At 41.3% G+C, this 16,249-nt stretch overlaps 1 protein-coding gene across 12 annotated transcripts in view; it reads right to left on the bottom strand.

The window, feature by feature from the left end:
* The window catches only part of tsnare1 (T-SNARE Domain Containing 1), a 962,849-nt gene that overhangs the window by 807,143 nt on the left and 139,457 nt on the right, over positions 1 to 16,249 (bottom strand). The window contains exon 1 of one of the 12 annotated variants that reach the window (XM_069922271.1): positions 16,021 to 16,081. The exons of the other annotated variants lie outside the window; for them this stretch is intronic. The gene's annotated coding sequence lies outside the window, so the exon portion shown is untranslated. Of the gene's footprint in view, positions 1 to 16,020; positions 16,082 to 16,249 lie in introns of those variants that run through there. 12 annotated transcript variants of the gene reach the window in all.

The following is a 16,249-nucleotide window of genomic DNA, read 5'->3' as shown; positions in this document are numbered from 1 at the left end:
TCATGAAGGCAAAATTAAGACTTGAGGGTACTTTGGCAGATAATGTGAAAGGTAAATCCGAAGGGTTTCCACAAGTATATTAAAAGCAAGAGGATAACAAGGAACAAAATTGGTCCCTAGAGGATCAGTGTGAAGATGGGAGAGATCTTAAACAGTTTTTTTTTGCATCAGTATTTACTCAGGAAATTGGAAGGGAAACAAATAGAAGTGGCATGAAACATATGGAGATTAAGGAGGAAGTTGTGTTTGCTGCCTCACAGTGAATAAAGGTAGACAAATCCCCTGGGCTGGATAGGATATTCCCTCAGACCTTGAGGGAGACCAGTATTGAAATTGCAGGGGCCCCAACGGATATATTCAAAATGTTCTTAGCCACGGGAGAGGGGACAGAGAATTGGTGAGTAGCTCCAAAGTTTAAGAAAGGCTCCAAGAGTAAACCAGGTTAACTGTAGGCCAGTGAGCCTGACATCAGTAGTAGGCAAATTATTGGAAGGAGTTCTGAGAGATAGGATTAAGGACAGTCAGCATGGCTTTTTGCATGGTAGGTCGTGTTTAATGAATCTTGTTGAGTTTTTGAGGAAGTTAACAAGAAGGTAGATTAAGAAAAGGCTGTGGATTTGTCTATATGGATTTTAGTAAGGTCTTTGACAAGGTCCCATATGGGAAGTTAGTGAGAAGATTCAAACACTAGGTATACATAGTGGGGTTGTAAACTGGATTAGAAATTGGTTGCATGGGAGAAAACAGAGTGGTGGTGAATGGTTGCTTCTCAGACTGGAAGCCTGTGACAAGTAGTGCGCCTCTGGGATCTGTATTGGGACCAATGTTGTTTGTTGTCTATATCAGTAATCTGGAAGAGAGGTGGTAAATTGGATCAGCAAATTGGCTGATAACTCAAAGATAGGAGGTGTAGTGGACAGTGAGGATGATTTTCAAAGCTTGCAGAGGGATCTGGACCAACTGGGAGAATAGTCCAGTAAATGGATGATGGAGTTTAATGCAGTCAAGTGTGAGGCATTGGTTTTTGAAAGAGCAAATCAAGGAAGAACATACACTGTAAATGGTAGAGCACTGAGGAGTGCAAAGAGACCTGGTGATACAGGTATATTTTTTCCTGAAGGTGGTATCGCAGGTAGACAGTGTTGTAAAGAAAGCTTTTGGCATCTTGACCATTATAAATCAAAGTATCAAGTTTAGGAGTTGGGATGTTATGTTAAAGTTATTCAAGACGTTGGTGAGGTCAAATTTGGAATATCATGTGCAGTTCTGGTCGTCTAACTACAGGACGGATATCAGTAAGATTGAAAGAGAAGATTTACTAGGATGTTGTTGGGTCTTCAGGAGTTGAGTTACAGGCAAAGGTTAAACAGGCTAGGTCTTTATTCTTTGGAACAAAATTGAATAAGGGGAGATTTGATAGAGGTTGACAAAATTATGAGAGGAATAGACAGAGTAAATACGAATACGCTCTTTCCACTGAGATTAGGAGAGATAAATACAAGAGGACATGGCTTGAGGATAAAAGGGGAAAGTTTTAGGGGGAACATTAGGGGGAATTTCTTCACTCAGAGTGGTGGGAGTGTGGAATGAGATGTGGTGGCTGCAGACTCGATCTTGAGTTTTAAGAAAAAAATGGATAGATACATGGATGGGAGAGGTCTAGAGGTTTATGGAATTGGAGCAGCTTATTGGGACGAGATGAAAAATGGTTGGCAAAGACTGAAAGGGCCAAATGGCCTATTTTCTGTGCTATATGTTCTATGGTTCTAAGAAGTTGCAGGAACCGCCCAACCAGATAGCTGCAGGAAACATAAGGATGTGAATAGTAGGAGATTTTAATTTTCCACGTATTGACTGGGATCCCCACACTGTGAAAGGGCTGGATGACTTGGAGTTTGTCAAGTGTGTTTAGAAAAGTTTTCTAAATCAATATATAGAGGTACCAACCAAAGAGACTGCAATACTGGTTCTCCCATTAAGGAATGAAAAAGGACAGGTGACAGGCATATGTACAGGGGAACATTTTGAGTTCATGATCATAATGCGATTAGTTTCAAGTTAATTTTAGACAAATTTAGACATATGGTAATGCATGATAACAGGCCACAAGCCTGTGGCACCCAATTTACACCCAAGTAATCTACACACCAGTACATTTCAAACAGAGGGAGGAAGTAAGAGCCCCCAAGAAAATCCAAAACTCCTTACAGACAGCAGAGAATTCAAACACCAGTCCTGATCTCTGGCACTGTAAAGGCATTGTGCTAACCGCTATGCCAACTGTACCGCCCCACAATTAATTATGAAGGAGAGGTCTGGGCCTTGTGTTGAGATTCTAAATTAGAGAAAGGCTAATTTTGAGGAAATGAGAAAGGATCCAGAATACGTGGATTGGAATTAGTTGTTTTCGGGAAAGGATGTGTGAGATACATGGAAGACCATCAAAGGTGAAATTTTCCAAGTACAGAGTTTGGATATTCCTATCAGGATTAACGGTAAGGTTAGCAGGCATAGGGAACCTTGGTTTCTGAGGGATATTGGGGATCTGGTTCGGAAGAAGGGAGGAATATTGCAGGCATAGGCAACATGGAGCAAATGAGGTACTTGTGGAGGATAAAACATCCAAGGAAAACCTCAGAAAAGAAATCAAGAAGGCTAAAAGAAGACATGAGGTTGCTTTGGCAGACAATGTGAAGGAAAATCCTAAGGGTTTCTACAGAAATATTAAGAGAAAAAGGGTGGTAAGGGAAAAAATTGGTCACCTTGAAGATCAGAATGGTCGGCTTTGTATAGAGCCAAAAGAGATGGTGGAGATCTGAAATGTGTTTTTTTCCATCAGTATTCCCTCAGAAAACGGGCACAGAGTTGTGGGAAGTAAAGAAAACAAGCAGTGAGGTCATGGAACCTATACAGATTAAAGAGGAGGAGGTGCTTGCTGTCTTAAAGCAAATAAGGATGTATAATTCCCCAGGGTATGACAAGTATTCCCTCGGTCCTTGAGGGAAGTTAGTGTAAAAATTGGAGGGGCTCTGGCAGAAATATTTAAAATGTCCTTAGCCACAGGTATGGTACTGGAGGGTAGCTCACTTTGTTCCATTGTTTAAAAAAGGCACGAAAACTAATCCTGGAAATTATAGGCTAGTGAGCCTGGTAAATTATTGGAAGGTGTTCTAAGAGAATGGTTCTACAAGTATTTGGATAACCAGAAACTGACTGATTAGGGATAGTCAACATGGGACTGTGCATGGTAGTTAGTGTTTTACCAATCTTTTTGAGTTTTTCATGGAGGTTACCAGGAAAGTTGACAAAGGAGGAAGGTGAGATCTAAATACTCAGCAGACAAGCATTTTCTGTTGATTAAAAAAAAAAGCAGCTAGTATTTCATCAGAGGAGATGATTGTGGACTTTAGGAGGACCAGGAACGACCACACTCCACGACACATTAATTGCTCAATTGTGGAGAGGGTAAGAACGCCAAATTCCTCTGAGTCCACTTAAGACATGATCCATCTTGGACACACAACATCTCCTTACTTGTCAGGAGGGGACAACAGCACTTCCTAGTTGGGCAAGGCTACTGGCCATCATCCTGTCAACTTTCTACAGGAGCTCTTTGTGCTCTCCTGGCTGGCTACAACGCAGTTGCTGTAGAGCATGAGATCAGATGTCAATCCGCAGGACCTTAACAGCAGCAGAGAGGATCACTGGGGTGTCTTTCCACGCGCCCCCCCCCCTCCCTCCCCTCAACCCCCATCAACAAACTCTACTGGTATTGTTGTCTGAAGAGGGCTCACAAAATCATTTAGGTCCACACACCGCACCGCACACAGCATCTTTCAGCTACTCCCATCAGGAAAGAGGTACAGGAGCATCAAAGCCGGAACCACGAGTCTGAGAAACACCATCATTCCACAAGCAGTGAGCTTGCTGAACGACTGAATAAACAGTTCATACTATGATTTGTATCTAGTGTATCTATAATACATTATTTATTTGTTTTTGTATATGCTTTTATCTACTGCAGAATGTGTGTATTCTTTGTATGTTTTGTCAGGATGGGATTTTGCACCAAGGATCAGAGAAGACTATTTTGTTGAATTGTTCTTATACAATTGGATTATAATGAACTTGAAAGGTTCGATTCGAAGTTTGGATCCAGTTTTATCTTTGTACTTCTGCATGACTATGCAAAATCTAACAGAAATATGTTCACTTCCCAAACTATATCCAGAATTTGGGCAACATTATTAGTGTGGTGGTTAGCACAATGCCTTTACAGCGCCCGCTATTGAATCCCGTGCTGTCTGTAAGGAGTTTGTACATTCTCCTTGTGTCAGCGTGGGTTTTCCCCGGGGGCTCCAGTTTCCTCCCACCATTCGAAACATACCAGGGGTGTAAATTCAGTGGCACGGACATGTGGGTCGGAAGGGCTTGTTACCATGCTGTATGTCCAAATTGCCCTCCACGCCAAGATCGATTTGAGAGCATAGATCCAACACACAAAGCTTTGAAGTCCTTCCAGTATATTAACTGCAAGAGTGCTTTCCAATTGTGCTTCACTAATTTGAGCTCAGAGACTGAATTTTGACAATTCAAATCCAGATTTCAATTTTGCCCCCTTTTACCCATGCTCAAATCATGAATTACATCAAAAGGCAACAAATAATCTGAATGCAACATTTCATCATGCGACACACGAGTTATTTCACATGTTTTCTGGCTGAAAACCCTCCTCTCCCACTCTTGAAAACAGTGTTCCAAGGCCGCACATTAATTCTAAAATACTTTGAGACTTGGTGCATGAATTTACAGCACCATTTTGTTCGCTTATTTTTCATTCAGTGTGAAAATACTTTCTGGCCTTGTTTGAAAGTTACACTGTGCAATCAATGAAACACTTTATAATCGTGATCTCTGCTGCAATGCAAGAACTTAAATAGCATCAGGAGACCTGAAAGTTAATGAAGACAGATCCAGCATTCTGTTGGATGCTTCATCCCAACTCCTTTTTGTCATAAGTTATAACATTTCTTGAAAGCCTTGGAGTTTAAAAAAAAAACCTCACTTATCTCCTTCTGGCACATCCTCCAAGACATAGATCTCTGGCAGAGAAAATTCCAAAGGTTCACATTTCTCAAGCAGGGATTTTCTCCTCAAATGATTATTTGCTTGTTGAACTGCTTGCTTTTTCCAAATGTTTATGCTCCATTTGTGCACCAACATTTGCTGACAATTCTCTTTTAAAACGTAGTCAGAGAAATGAGACACCACATGCCATCTGACTTCTTTTTAAGCTTAGAGGTTATGTCTCTGCTCTGTTGCAAACTCGACGTTCCTCCTCACATTTGTCTTCTATTGTCAGCAAACTTCAACCTATTATACCCCGTTCTTCCATCGAGATTTTAATAAAGATGGCAACACCTGAATCTGGTACCAATCATTTTGCTTTCCTGCAAATAATGGTATTGCACAACCCACCTGCAATGGTCCTTTCTTCTTGTTATCTACTTAACAAATGCTCTGTCCATACCAATAAATTCAAGATTCTTTTATTGTCACGTAATAAAACAGAAAATGTGGTATTGCACAAAATTTCCTTTAGTCTACAGTGAGGGAAAGAAATACTCGCTATCAGCAAAAATTGCCCAGCGCCCCTCACTGTCAGAGAAGGGAGGCCCCCCAGAGCCACTGACAGTTTATGGATTCGCCTCCAACCACACAGCCTTCACTCCAAACCATCGGCAACAGGAGCTCCAGATTCAAACTGCCGATGTGTCAGGAAGCCCTCGGCACTCTTGGCACCCTCTCGCTCGATCCTAACCCTAGGCCTTAGCCTAAACCTATCAACAGCTCACCGCCTGTGTACTCGTCAGCTTCAGAGCATCTTGCTGGTCCACCACTGTGGTCACCATCCTATGGATCATCCCCTCTGCTTCTCCTACTCAAATGGGAGGGGACGGTGGTCTCCCCATTTTCTGGTGCCCTGCAGCAGTCCTCTGCTTACCCGGAGTCTGCAACACAGGCCCAATATTGTCCACGATAATTGCAGCCTTTATTTTGTGCATTAATGCTCCCTCAACCAGTTCAGCTTCACAAATTTCCTCACATTTTCTTAAAATTGTATTGTCTTTTTGTGAGTGGTAAGTCTGTGTTCAACGTGTCAGAAGCTTGGAAGGGCAGGCGGGCAGCCGGCTGAGGCAAGGCGAAGGTCCACAGTCAGGAGCTAGGATAGGCGGGTAGTCCGTGGTCATGGCATTAGGAGTTTGAATGAACAGGGGGTTGAGATGAGGCTTCACAGTCAGGGCATCAGGAGGGAAGGTGGCTGGGGTCTGGGTGAGGGACAGCGGTTGGGTCATTGGGTGTTCCAGTGGGCAGGCAGGCAACCAGGGCCAAAAACAGGGGGATTGACTTTTACATGCGATACTTGGAAAATACCAGATTTTGGGCCAAAAAGGGGAGAGGGGGAGGGGGGGATTCGACTTTTACATGATATCAACTATCACACACATATATATGGAGTAACCAAAGTTTCAGGCCTCAACCCTTTATCAAGATATGAGCAAAATGTAGGTAGATGGCTTGGATAGTTTAACAGTTAGCACAATACTGTTATAGCGCCAGCAATTGGTACCAGGGTTCAAATCCCACAATGTCTGTAAGGAGTTTATGCATTCTCCCCATGTCTGTGTGGGTTTTCCACGGGGGCCTCCAGTTTTTTCCCACTGTTCAAAATATACGGGTGGGTGTAGGTTTATTGCGTGTAATGGGGTGGCACGGGCTCGTGGGCTGAAATGGCCTGTTACTGTGCTGTATGACTAAAACAAAAATTAAATATATTTTATTTTAAATGGTGGGTTGGGGGAGGGGCAGAGAGAAGAGCACAGGCCCACAAGCAAGTGCTAATATGTGGACAAGGGAGGAAAGACACACCTGCAAACGGAGGTGGAATAGCTCTATGAAAGGAGAAGGAAGGGGGGGGGAGGCCTGCAGGAAAGGCAACAGAGGGATGGGGAAGAGAGGGAGAATGGGGAGTGGTCTAACAGAAACTGGGAAAGTCGATGTTAATATGTTCTCCTTAATAAAATGGAATGGTGGGTACTTAAGCATTCATAGATTACAAATTTAAAACTATGGAGCTCAGGGGCAAATAAAGGAGAAAAAAAAGTTTTTGGCCCAAACATTATGGAGGATACTGCAACTACAATGTCCAGATGCAATGAAAATCTTACTTGGTAAGTTCTCTAGAACATAATACACACTAACCCTGACAACAAATTAAATACATTTAAGACACCACAAAGAGGATAAAAAAAGATAATAAATATAAAAGGAAGAGATAATAAAAGATAATTCTGTTAAATTTGAAGAGACATGGCAACTTTTTATAAATTATTTCCACATGACTTAGTATAATTATTTTTCATTCTGAACTATATTTAATTTTTTTTTCTCTTTATTGGTGAAGACCAGACAATAAATTTTTATTAAAAAATTCTCAGGATAGGCTGGACAGACTTTTTTTTAATTTTAGTTTTCTTCTAAGATCAGGTGGGGTTTTATATAATAAAAATCTTTCTTTTTTTTGAAGATTTCAGTTTGAGGAGATGCGAACATATTCGTTAATTGTGGTGTAATGCAATATGTTAAAGCATATGATGTCATATAGTGACTTTTTTCCCCCTTCTTGATTATATACTCCTTTTCTCCTCATATATTGTGAGTGGAAAGAAAACCACTGTTTAAATCGTACCTATATGACTCGTTATGTGCACGGTTTCATAACTCCAAAGGAAATGGGCCAATGACAATTTTTCTCAAGCAAAATATTTCAGTAACAATTGGGTCTAGAGCAGTAATTCTCACCCTTCCTTTCCCTCTCCCACACCACCTTAAGCAATCCCTTACCAATCACAGAGCATAGGGATTGCTTAAGGGGTAATGTGAGTTTAGGGGAGCAGTTTGAAAACTACTGCTTTAGAAATGATATAGGGAGGTTCAAGAGCCTGACAGCTGATAGAAAAGAAATCTGTTCTTGAAGCTGGAGGTGACAGACTTAGGCTTCAGTGCCTTCTCAATTAAGGTAGCAGCCAAATGAGACCATGGTCATGTTATGAAGCTCTTTAATAATATTGACTGCCTTCTTGAGACCATGCCTCATAATTGATGGACAGGAGGTCAGTGCCATATGTCTGACACTTAATGCATTCCTGCTATTCAGAATTTTTCAGAGTACATACATGACATTGCATACCTGAGATTTTTTTTAAAGTGGGCGAGGTAGAATTACTACTTCATGTTGACAGAAAAAAAGCTGTGCACAATATACAAATGTAAACAAACCAAGAAACTCTAAATTAGAGAAAGGCTGATTTTGAGGAAACGAGAAAGGATCTAGAATGTGTGGATTAGAACAAGTTGTTTTCTCGCAAGGATGTACGAGGTAAGTGGAAAATGCACAAAAGTGAAATTTTGAAAGTACATGGTTTGTATGTTCCTGTTAGCAGGCATAGGAAACCTTGGTTTTCAAGGGATATTGGGGATGTGGTTCTGAAGAGAGGGGAGTATGGCAGGTATAGGCAACATGGAGCAAATGAGGTACTTGAGGAGTATAAAAATGCAAGAAAACCCTCAAAAAAGAAATCAGGAAGGCAAAAAGAAGGCATGAGGTTGCTTCGGCAGACATTGTGAAGGAAAATCCTAAGAGATGGGGGAGATCTTAAATGTTTTTTTTCATCAGTATTCACTCAGGAAATGGGAACAGTTGTGGGAAGTAAGGAAAACAAGCAGCGAACTCATGGAGGAGGTGCTTGCTGTCTTAAAGCCAATATGGGTGGATAAATCCCCAGCGCCTTATACAATATTCCCTCAGACCTTAAGGGAGGCTAATGTAGAAATTGCAGGGTCTCTGGCAGAAATATTTAAAATGTCCTTAGCCACGAGTGTAGTGCCAGAGAATTGTAGGGTAGCCCTCGTTGCTCCATTGTTTAAAAAAGGCTCCAAAAGAAACCCTGGAAAGTTTAGGCCCGTGAGCCTGACAACAGTAGTTGGTAAATTATTGGAAGGAGATATGCAAGTACTGGATAGCCAGACACTGGTTAGGAATAGTCAACATGGGAATAGATATATAATTCCTTCACAGTGCTTGGTATGTCATGTTTAACCAAGCTTATATAAAGTTTTTCGAGGAGGTTACCAGGAAAGTTGATGAAGATTGTGTATGTTGTCTATTTTAGTAAGGCCTTTGACAATGTCTCACATGGGATGTTAGTCAGGAAGGTTCAGATGCAAGATATTCATGGTGAAGGAATGAACTGGATTTGGCAATGGCAGGATGGGAAAAGCCAGAGTAGTGGTGGATGATTCCTTCTCAGACTGGAGACCTGTGAAGAGTGGACTCCCTCAGGGATTGGTGCTGTGTCCATTGTTGCTTGTCATCTATATCAATGATCTGGATAATAATGTGGTAAATTGGATAAGCAAGTTTGCAGATGACACTAAGATTTGAAGTGTTATGGACAGTGAAGAAGGTTTTTAAAGCTTGCAGATGGATCTAGACCAACTGGAAGAGGGGGCTGAAAAATGGCATATGGAATTTAATGCAGGCAAGTGTGGGGTGTTGCATTTTGGAAGGACAAACCAAGAAAGGACATACACAGTGAATGGCAGGGCACTGAGGAGTGTGGTAGAACAGAGGAACCTGGGAATAGATATATAATTCCTTCACAGTGGCATTACAGGTGGACAGGGTTGTAAAGAAAACTTTTGGCATATTGGCCTTCATAAATCAAAGTACTGAGTACAAAATTGGGATGTTACGGTAAAGTTGTATAATACATTGGTGAGGCCAAATTTGGAGTATTATGTGGAGTTTTGGTCATCTAACTACAGAAATAAATCAATAAGATAGAAAGTACAGAGAAGATTTACTAGGAAGTCACCTGGACTTCACCAACTGAGTTACAGGGAAAGGTTAAACAGATTAGGACTTTATTCTCTGGAGTGTACTAGAATGAAGGGAGATTTGATAGAAGTATTTAAAATTATGAGGGGGATGGACAGAGTAAATGTAGATCGGCTTTTTTCCACTGAAATCAGAGGACATAGGTGAAGAGTGAAAGGGGAAAAGTTTAGGGAGAACTTCTTCACACAGAGAGTGGTGGGAGTGTGGAACAAGCTGCCAGCTGAAGTGTGAATGCAGGCTCAATTTTAACATTTAAGGAAAATTTGGACAGGTACATGGATGGGAAAGGTATGAAGAGCTATGGACTGGGTGTGGATCAGTGGGACTAAGCAAATAAAATGGTTCAGCACAGTCAAGAAGGGCCAAAGTGGCCTATTTCTGTGCTATAATGTTGTATGGTTCAAAGAAATGTAAACAAACTGTCTGTGGAATACAGAGAGAAAAAAAATCAATGAAGTGCAAAGTAAGAGTCTTTAAATGTGTCCCTGATTGAGTTTGTTGCTGAAGAATCTGATGGCAGAGGTGTAGCAGTTGATCCTGAACCTGGTGGTGTGAGTCTTGTGGCACCTTTACCACTTTCCTGATGGTAGCAGCGAGAACAGATGAGGCGCTAGGTAATATGGATCGCTGTTGATTGCTGCTGCTCTCCGATGGCAGCGTTCCCTGTTGATGTCCTCAATGGTTGGGAAGGTTCTGCTTGTGATACCCTGGGATGTGCCCACTACCTTTTGCAGGGCTTTATGCTCAAGGGTATTGGTGCCTCTGTGCCAGACCGTGATACAGCCGGTCAGCAAACTTTCCACAACACATCTGTAGAAACTCGCCAGGGTTTCTGATGTCATACCAAACCTCCACAAATTCCTGAGCATTTGAGTTTTCAAACCACAGGCCATGATGAAACCACTGAGTATCTCTTCCACTGTATACCTGTTTAAGTTCAAAAGAGAGTTCGAAGAAATGCTGAATCTCCACCAACTGATTAGTAAGTAGCGGAATTGACATGCTTTCCTCATGTTTATTGTTTCAGTGTCTATCACATGCACAATGTAAAATGCACTGCAATGACCTGCCTATATTCCATCAACAGCCCTCCCAAACTCTTGTTGCCTCTGGACAGTGGACTCAGTTTTATCATCAACTGCGACATTTCCTCCTAAAGATCAATTTCCACATCATTAGCTGTGGCTCTAACTTTCGGAACTAATTACTCCAAGATTCTGTGGGAGTAGATTCAACATCTGACAGTGTCAGCTCATCACCACCCTCTCTGGGATAATAAAGGAAAGGTAATAAATGCTACACTTGTCAACAACTCCCACATCCTATAAAACAAATATAATCGAAAAGGCAGCAATTAATATAAATGCATTACGCACTCTGTAACACTCTCCAATTAAACCAACAATTTTAGAAATGATTAGAAACCAGGTGAGGAATATTGGTCCATACATGTTTACAACACCTCTGAATTTCCCACTAAATTTTATCCCATTTGAAATTAATAAGAGGGAGTGAAACAGCTCACGTAACAATAGGTCATAATGGCAGATGACTACACAAGAAGATAATACTGTGATTCCCAGCTCATTGGTCACTGGAAAATTCCATGTGCAAAACTTGGCTCAGCTCCATCCACAAATTCTGTTAAACTGGATTAGCACTTCCAAAAAATCTTATTCATATGCTACTCCAAATCCCTCACAGTCAACCATTGGAAAATTAACAATTTAGATTTTTGTTTTGCAATCGATTTTCCCTTTAAAGTTTGCTGGTAACCCTTTCCTGTCATCTGACGAGTTTATGAAAGCCAAAACAAAAATGAAAGAAAGCAGCAAAGCATTATTATCCAGCAACAAATACAAACTTTCTGACATTTCTTGAAACCTCGCCCAGGTCAGCAATGGGGTAGCGTCTCTTTGAAAGGGAAGCGGCAGCCACATCCAAGCTTGTAATTGAAATATGCTAAAAATTAACTGAGGTCTTCCAGCAGGCATCCAAGATACAGTCTGAGTTATCACGAGTTGGAAAGGTTATCTGTGGCTGCAAATTCTAATCAGTGCAACATAGCCGCCACTCAACCTTAATCAATCTAACTTTTGGTGCACAGATGGTGCTGTCAAACCAACTGTCACACAATGCTCAATTTACATTAACATTACCTTATTATTACTGGCTTCGGACTGACTCAAATTAAAGAGAGTTGTCCAGTGTTTGTCCATCACTTGACTTTTAAGCAAGATTCTTTACAAAGCTTTTCAGGAGTACTTATGAGTTAAAAATGCTAGGAAACCCAACACATCAGACAAATTGACTGAGAAATTTCCTTTGACGAGATTGCAATGTCATGGAGGTGGCTGTGGACATTCACTATATGAGCATTCATTCCTTCTGGCTCTGCTCACAAGTGTTGCAGAATGCTATACCTTTTTTGAATAACAAGTCTTGCATAACGTATTTACACATTCTTTTGCATTCCTTATAAAAAAAGTGAACAAAATTAACGTCGGAAATCATACAATGGCGAAACCCTTCAAAAGATCTTTCCAGCTCCTTCACCTCAAAACAAAGTTAGAAATTTGATCCTCAATCCCTGATTTTAAAAGCATCACAGAACTTGCAAAAACATGAATTAAGCTCATACCTCAACATTTGTGAAACTGCACCATTAAATAAAGACACTGATATGAATCACATTATCAAAAGGAAAATATACCTATGTACTAGACATTATGTATTCATTAATCCATTCTTTCTTTGGCTTGGCTTCGCAGACGAAGATTTATGGAGGGCTATGTCCACGTCTGCTGCAGACTCGTTGGTGACTGACAAGTCCGATGTGGGATAGGCAGGCACGGTTGAAGCGGTTGTAAGGGAAAATTGGTTGGTTGGGGTTGGGTGTTGGGTTTTTCCTCCTTTGTCTTTTGTCAGTGAGGTGGGCTCTGCGGTCTTCTTCAAAGGAGGCTGCTGCCCGCCGAACTGTGAGGCGCCAAGATGCACGGTTGGAGGCGATATCAGCCCACTGGAGATGGTCAATATGGCAGGCACCAAGAGATTTCTTTAAGCAGTCCTTGTACCTCTTCTTTGGTGCACCTCTGTCTCGGTGGCCAGTGGAGAGCTCCCCATATAACACGATCTTGGGAAGGCGATGGTCCTCCATTCTGGAGACGTGACCCACCCAGCGCAGTTGGATCTTCAGTAGCGTGGATTCGATGCTTGCGGACTCTGCCAGCTCGAGTACTTCGATATTCGTGATGAAGTCATTCCAATGAATGTTAAGGATGGAGCGGAGACAGCACTGATGGAAGCATTCTAGGAGCCGTAGGTGATGCCAGTAGAGGACCCATGATTCGGAGCCGAACATTAGCGTGGGTATGACAGCGGCTCTGTACACGCTGATCTTTGTGTGTTTCTTCAGGTGGTTGTTTTTCCAGACTCTTTTGTATAGTCTTCCAAAGGCGCTATTTGCCTTGGCGAGTCTGTTGTCTATCTCTTTGTCGATCCTTGCATCAGATGAAATGGTGCAGCCGGGGTAGGTAAACTGGTTGACCGTTTTGAGTTTTGTGTGCCCGATGGAGATGTGGGGGGGCTGGTAGTCATGGTGGGGAGCTGGCTGATGGAGGACCTCAGTTTTCTTCAGGCTGACTTCCAGGCCAAACATTTTGGCAGTTTCCTCAAAACAGGACGTCATGCGCTGGAGAGCTGGCTCTGAATGGGCAACTAAAGCGGCATCGTCTGCAAAGAGTAGTTCACAGACAAGTTGCTCTTGTGACTTGGTGTGAGCTTGCAGGCACCTCAGATTGAGGAGACTGCCATCCGTGCGGTACCGGATGTAAAGAGCGTCTTCATTGTTGAGGTCTTTCATTAATCCATTACTTGTAACAATTTACTATGTACTTCAACTACACTGTTTATAAAAAATATTCATATGTTATGACCCCAGAGAGGACCCCAAAACACAGCAGCAATAGATATTCACCAAGACAAATGGTGACTAAATCCAAAGTTGCTTTTAATTATCTTTAAACATGAAACAGAGTTGCAATTTAACTTATCACTATTGACTTAACTAACCTAACATAACCCCCTTCCAATTCTAAGTGCATGTGTATGTAATATGTGTGTAAGTTCAGAAAAGTTCTTTGATTCACAATCCAATCTCACTTCTCATTGCTCCAAGTTCACTGTGCACAGAATTTAACATTTATAAAGTTCACCAGGCTTTGGTGCTTGAAAGGTAAATGGTTACCGCGCAGGAAGGTTCTTGTAGGTTTTCAGAGAGAGATTTGTTGTACGCCGACACCCACAATTGATTTCTTCATCCCCAAGGTTACAGAAAACTTCTAACTTTAAAACACAAGTCCAGAGAGAAACCATCAAGGTCATACATTCAAATCTAAGAAAATAATAGTGGTTACCGGCACCAGGAGAATAAGCATTCAAACAGGATGAGATCAGGGGAGTAACAGGAGATCAGATAGGAGAAGTTAGACAGGAAAAGGTAGGGGAAGCATAGTGGCGAGTGATTTATTCTGAAACCGGCCAGTTACAAGAAGATAAGTGCAGCGCAAGGAGAAGTGATAAAAGTACCATGTCCGAGAAACGAACCCAGGATGAGCTAATTGGTACAGAACATCAATCAAAGTCGAATATTGATAGGTAACTGAAGATCTGTATATAAAAAAAGGGCTGAGTCTCATAGAGCAACAGGCATTCCAGGCTTTGATTTGTCTCAGCTTTTGTTTGCAAATAAAGGCTTAAACTTTTCTGAAGAATTCTCCATGTTTCCTGACTCATTTTTGGACTTCAAAAAATCACAACAATCACATTGTTCCAAAGCAGATGTATCAAAACAACACATGAAGAGTCAAGAGATTCTACAACTTTGTTAAACAGACCCTCACAAGTAACAGGAACTTATACAATATTTTAAAATGTAAAACAAATTCCCGATTACTTTTTATTATCATACCTAAAATGTCAACCACAGTAAAATCCCTGGTATCCAGCACCTATGGAGATTGAATGATGCTGGATAAGTGAATTTATTGGTTGCTTGAGATTGCGAGTTGTGTGAATAGAGAACTAATGGCAATGCATGCCAGTTTTAAGCTTGTGAAATTTTTTACCCATTCATTTTCAACATTTTTTTTTTAGTCAGTTGATTGAGGCTGCTGGTTTCTTGAATTCCAGTTGCCAGGGATTTTACTGTATAAGCAAAATATTATCATCAATATTCAATCCTAAGTAGTTATTTCCTTGTCACTTATAATGCTAACCAACTCAGATTGGACAGTAATCAAAAAAACATTTGGATGTGGTATATTAATTCCAACTACTCTTGCAAGAATAATAACTGTTTGGCCAAAAATTTGAAGCTCAAACTTTATAACCTGGTCCAACCCACTCTATGGCTTCAACATCAGACAGGTTGCTGAGGCATTTGTACCCATTCAGGCATCCTCAGTGCAGTTAAGGTCACACTACTCCACAGCAGCTTCAGAACTGGACCCCAGACTGAGCCAAAGTAACATCTGTATTGAAGGTTTCTTTTCTTTGGCTTGGCTTCGCGGACGAAGATTTATGGAGGGGGTAAAAAGTCCACGTCAGCTGCAGGCTCGTTTGTGGCTGACAAGTCCGATGCGGGACAGGCAGACACGATTGCAGCGGTTGCAGGGGAAAATTGGTGGGTTGGGGTTGGGTGTTGGGTTTTTCCTCCTTTGCCTTTTGTCAGTGAGGTAGGCAATACCTCACTGTATTGAAGGTATTGTTTAACAAAATAAATAATGTTCAGTGGAATGAAGATAGACACTGGCCAGAACATCAGCCATTTCTCACTCATAGATGCTTTCTGTTCTGCGTATTTCCTGCACATTCCGTCAGCATTTCAGATTTCCATAGCCACAATGTTTTGTTTTTGTATCTAAATATCACACAGATCTCAAACCAAAAGTATAGTCATTAAAACCAAATAGAAAATTACACCCCTACACTTGGGAAAATGAGAGCAAAAAACTGAAGTTTCTATTTCATGCATCAATATGAATAAGAGAGGTGCTGACTGTTGAACTTGTCAAAGATGATGTCCTCTGTGACAAATTTTCTTATGCTGCAGCTCTCTCTCTCTCTCCTCTCTCCGATATTTTTCAGAGATACGTAACTTCATTAAATTCGGTGTTCTTCCTTTCTATTTCTGTGAAAAGATCAACTTGAACAAGCATGTGCAAAACCTCAAAATGAAACAAAACAAGGAAAAGGAAACCCCTTAGCTCCCACCTTTTGTGCTTTATC

Source organism: Narcine bancroftii, chromosome 2 (assembly GCF_036971445.1).
Source record: "Narcine bancroftii isolate sNarBan1 chromosome 2, sNarBan1.hap1, whole genome shotgun sequence".
Taxonomy (NCBI): Eukaryota; Metazoa; Chordata; class Chondrichthyes; order Torpediniformes; family Narcinidae; genus Narcine; species Narcine bancroftii.
Note: the sequence above shows the minus strand (reverse complement) of the source record. Positions and strands in the feature narration are given on the sequence as shown.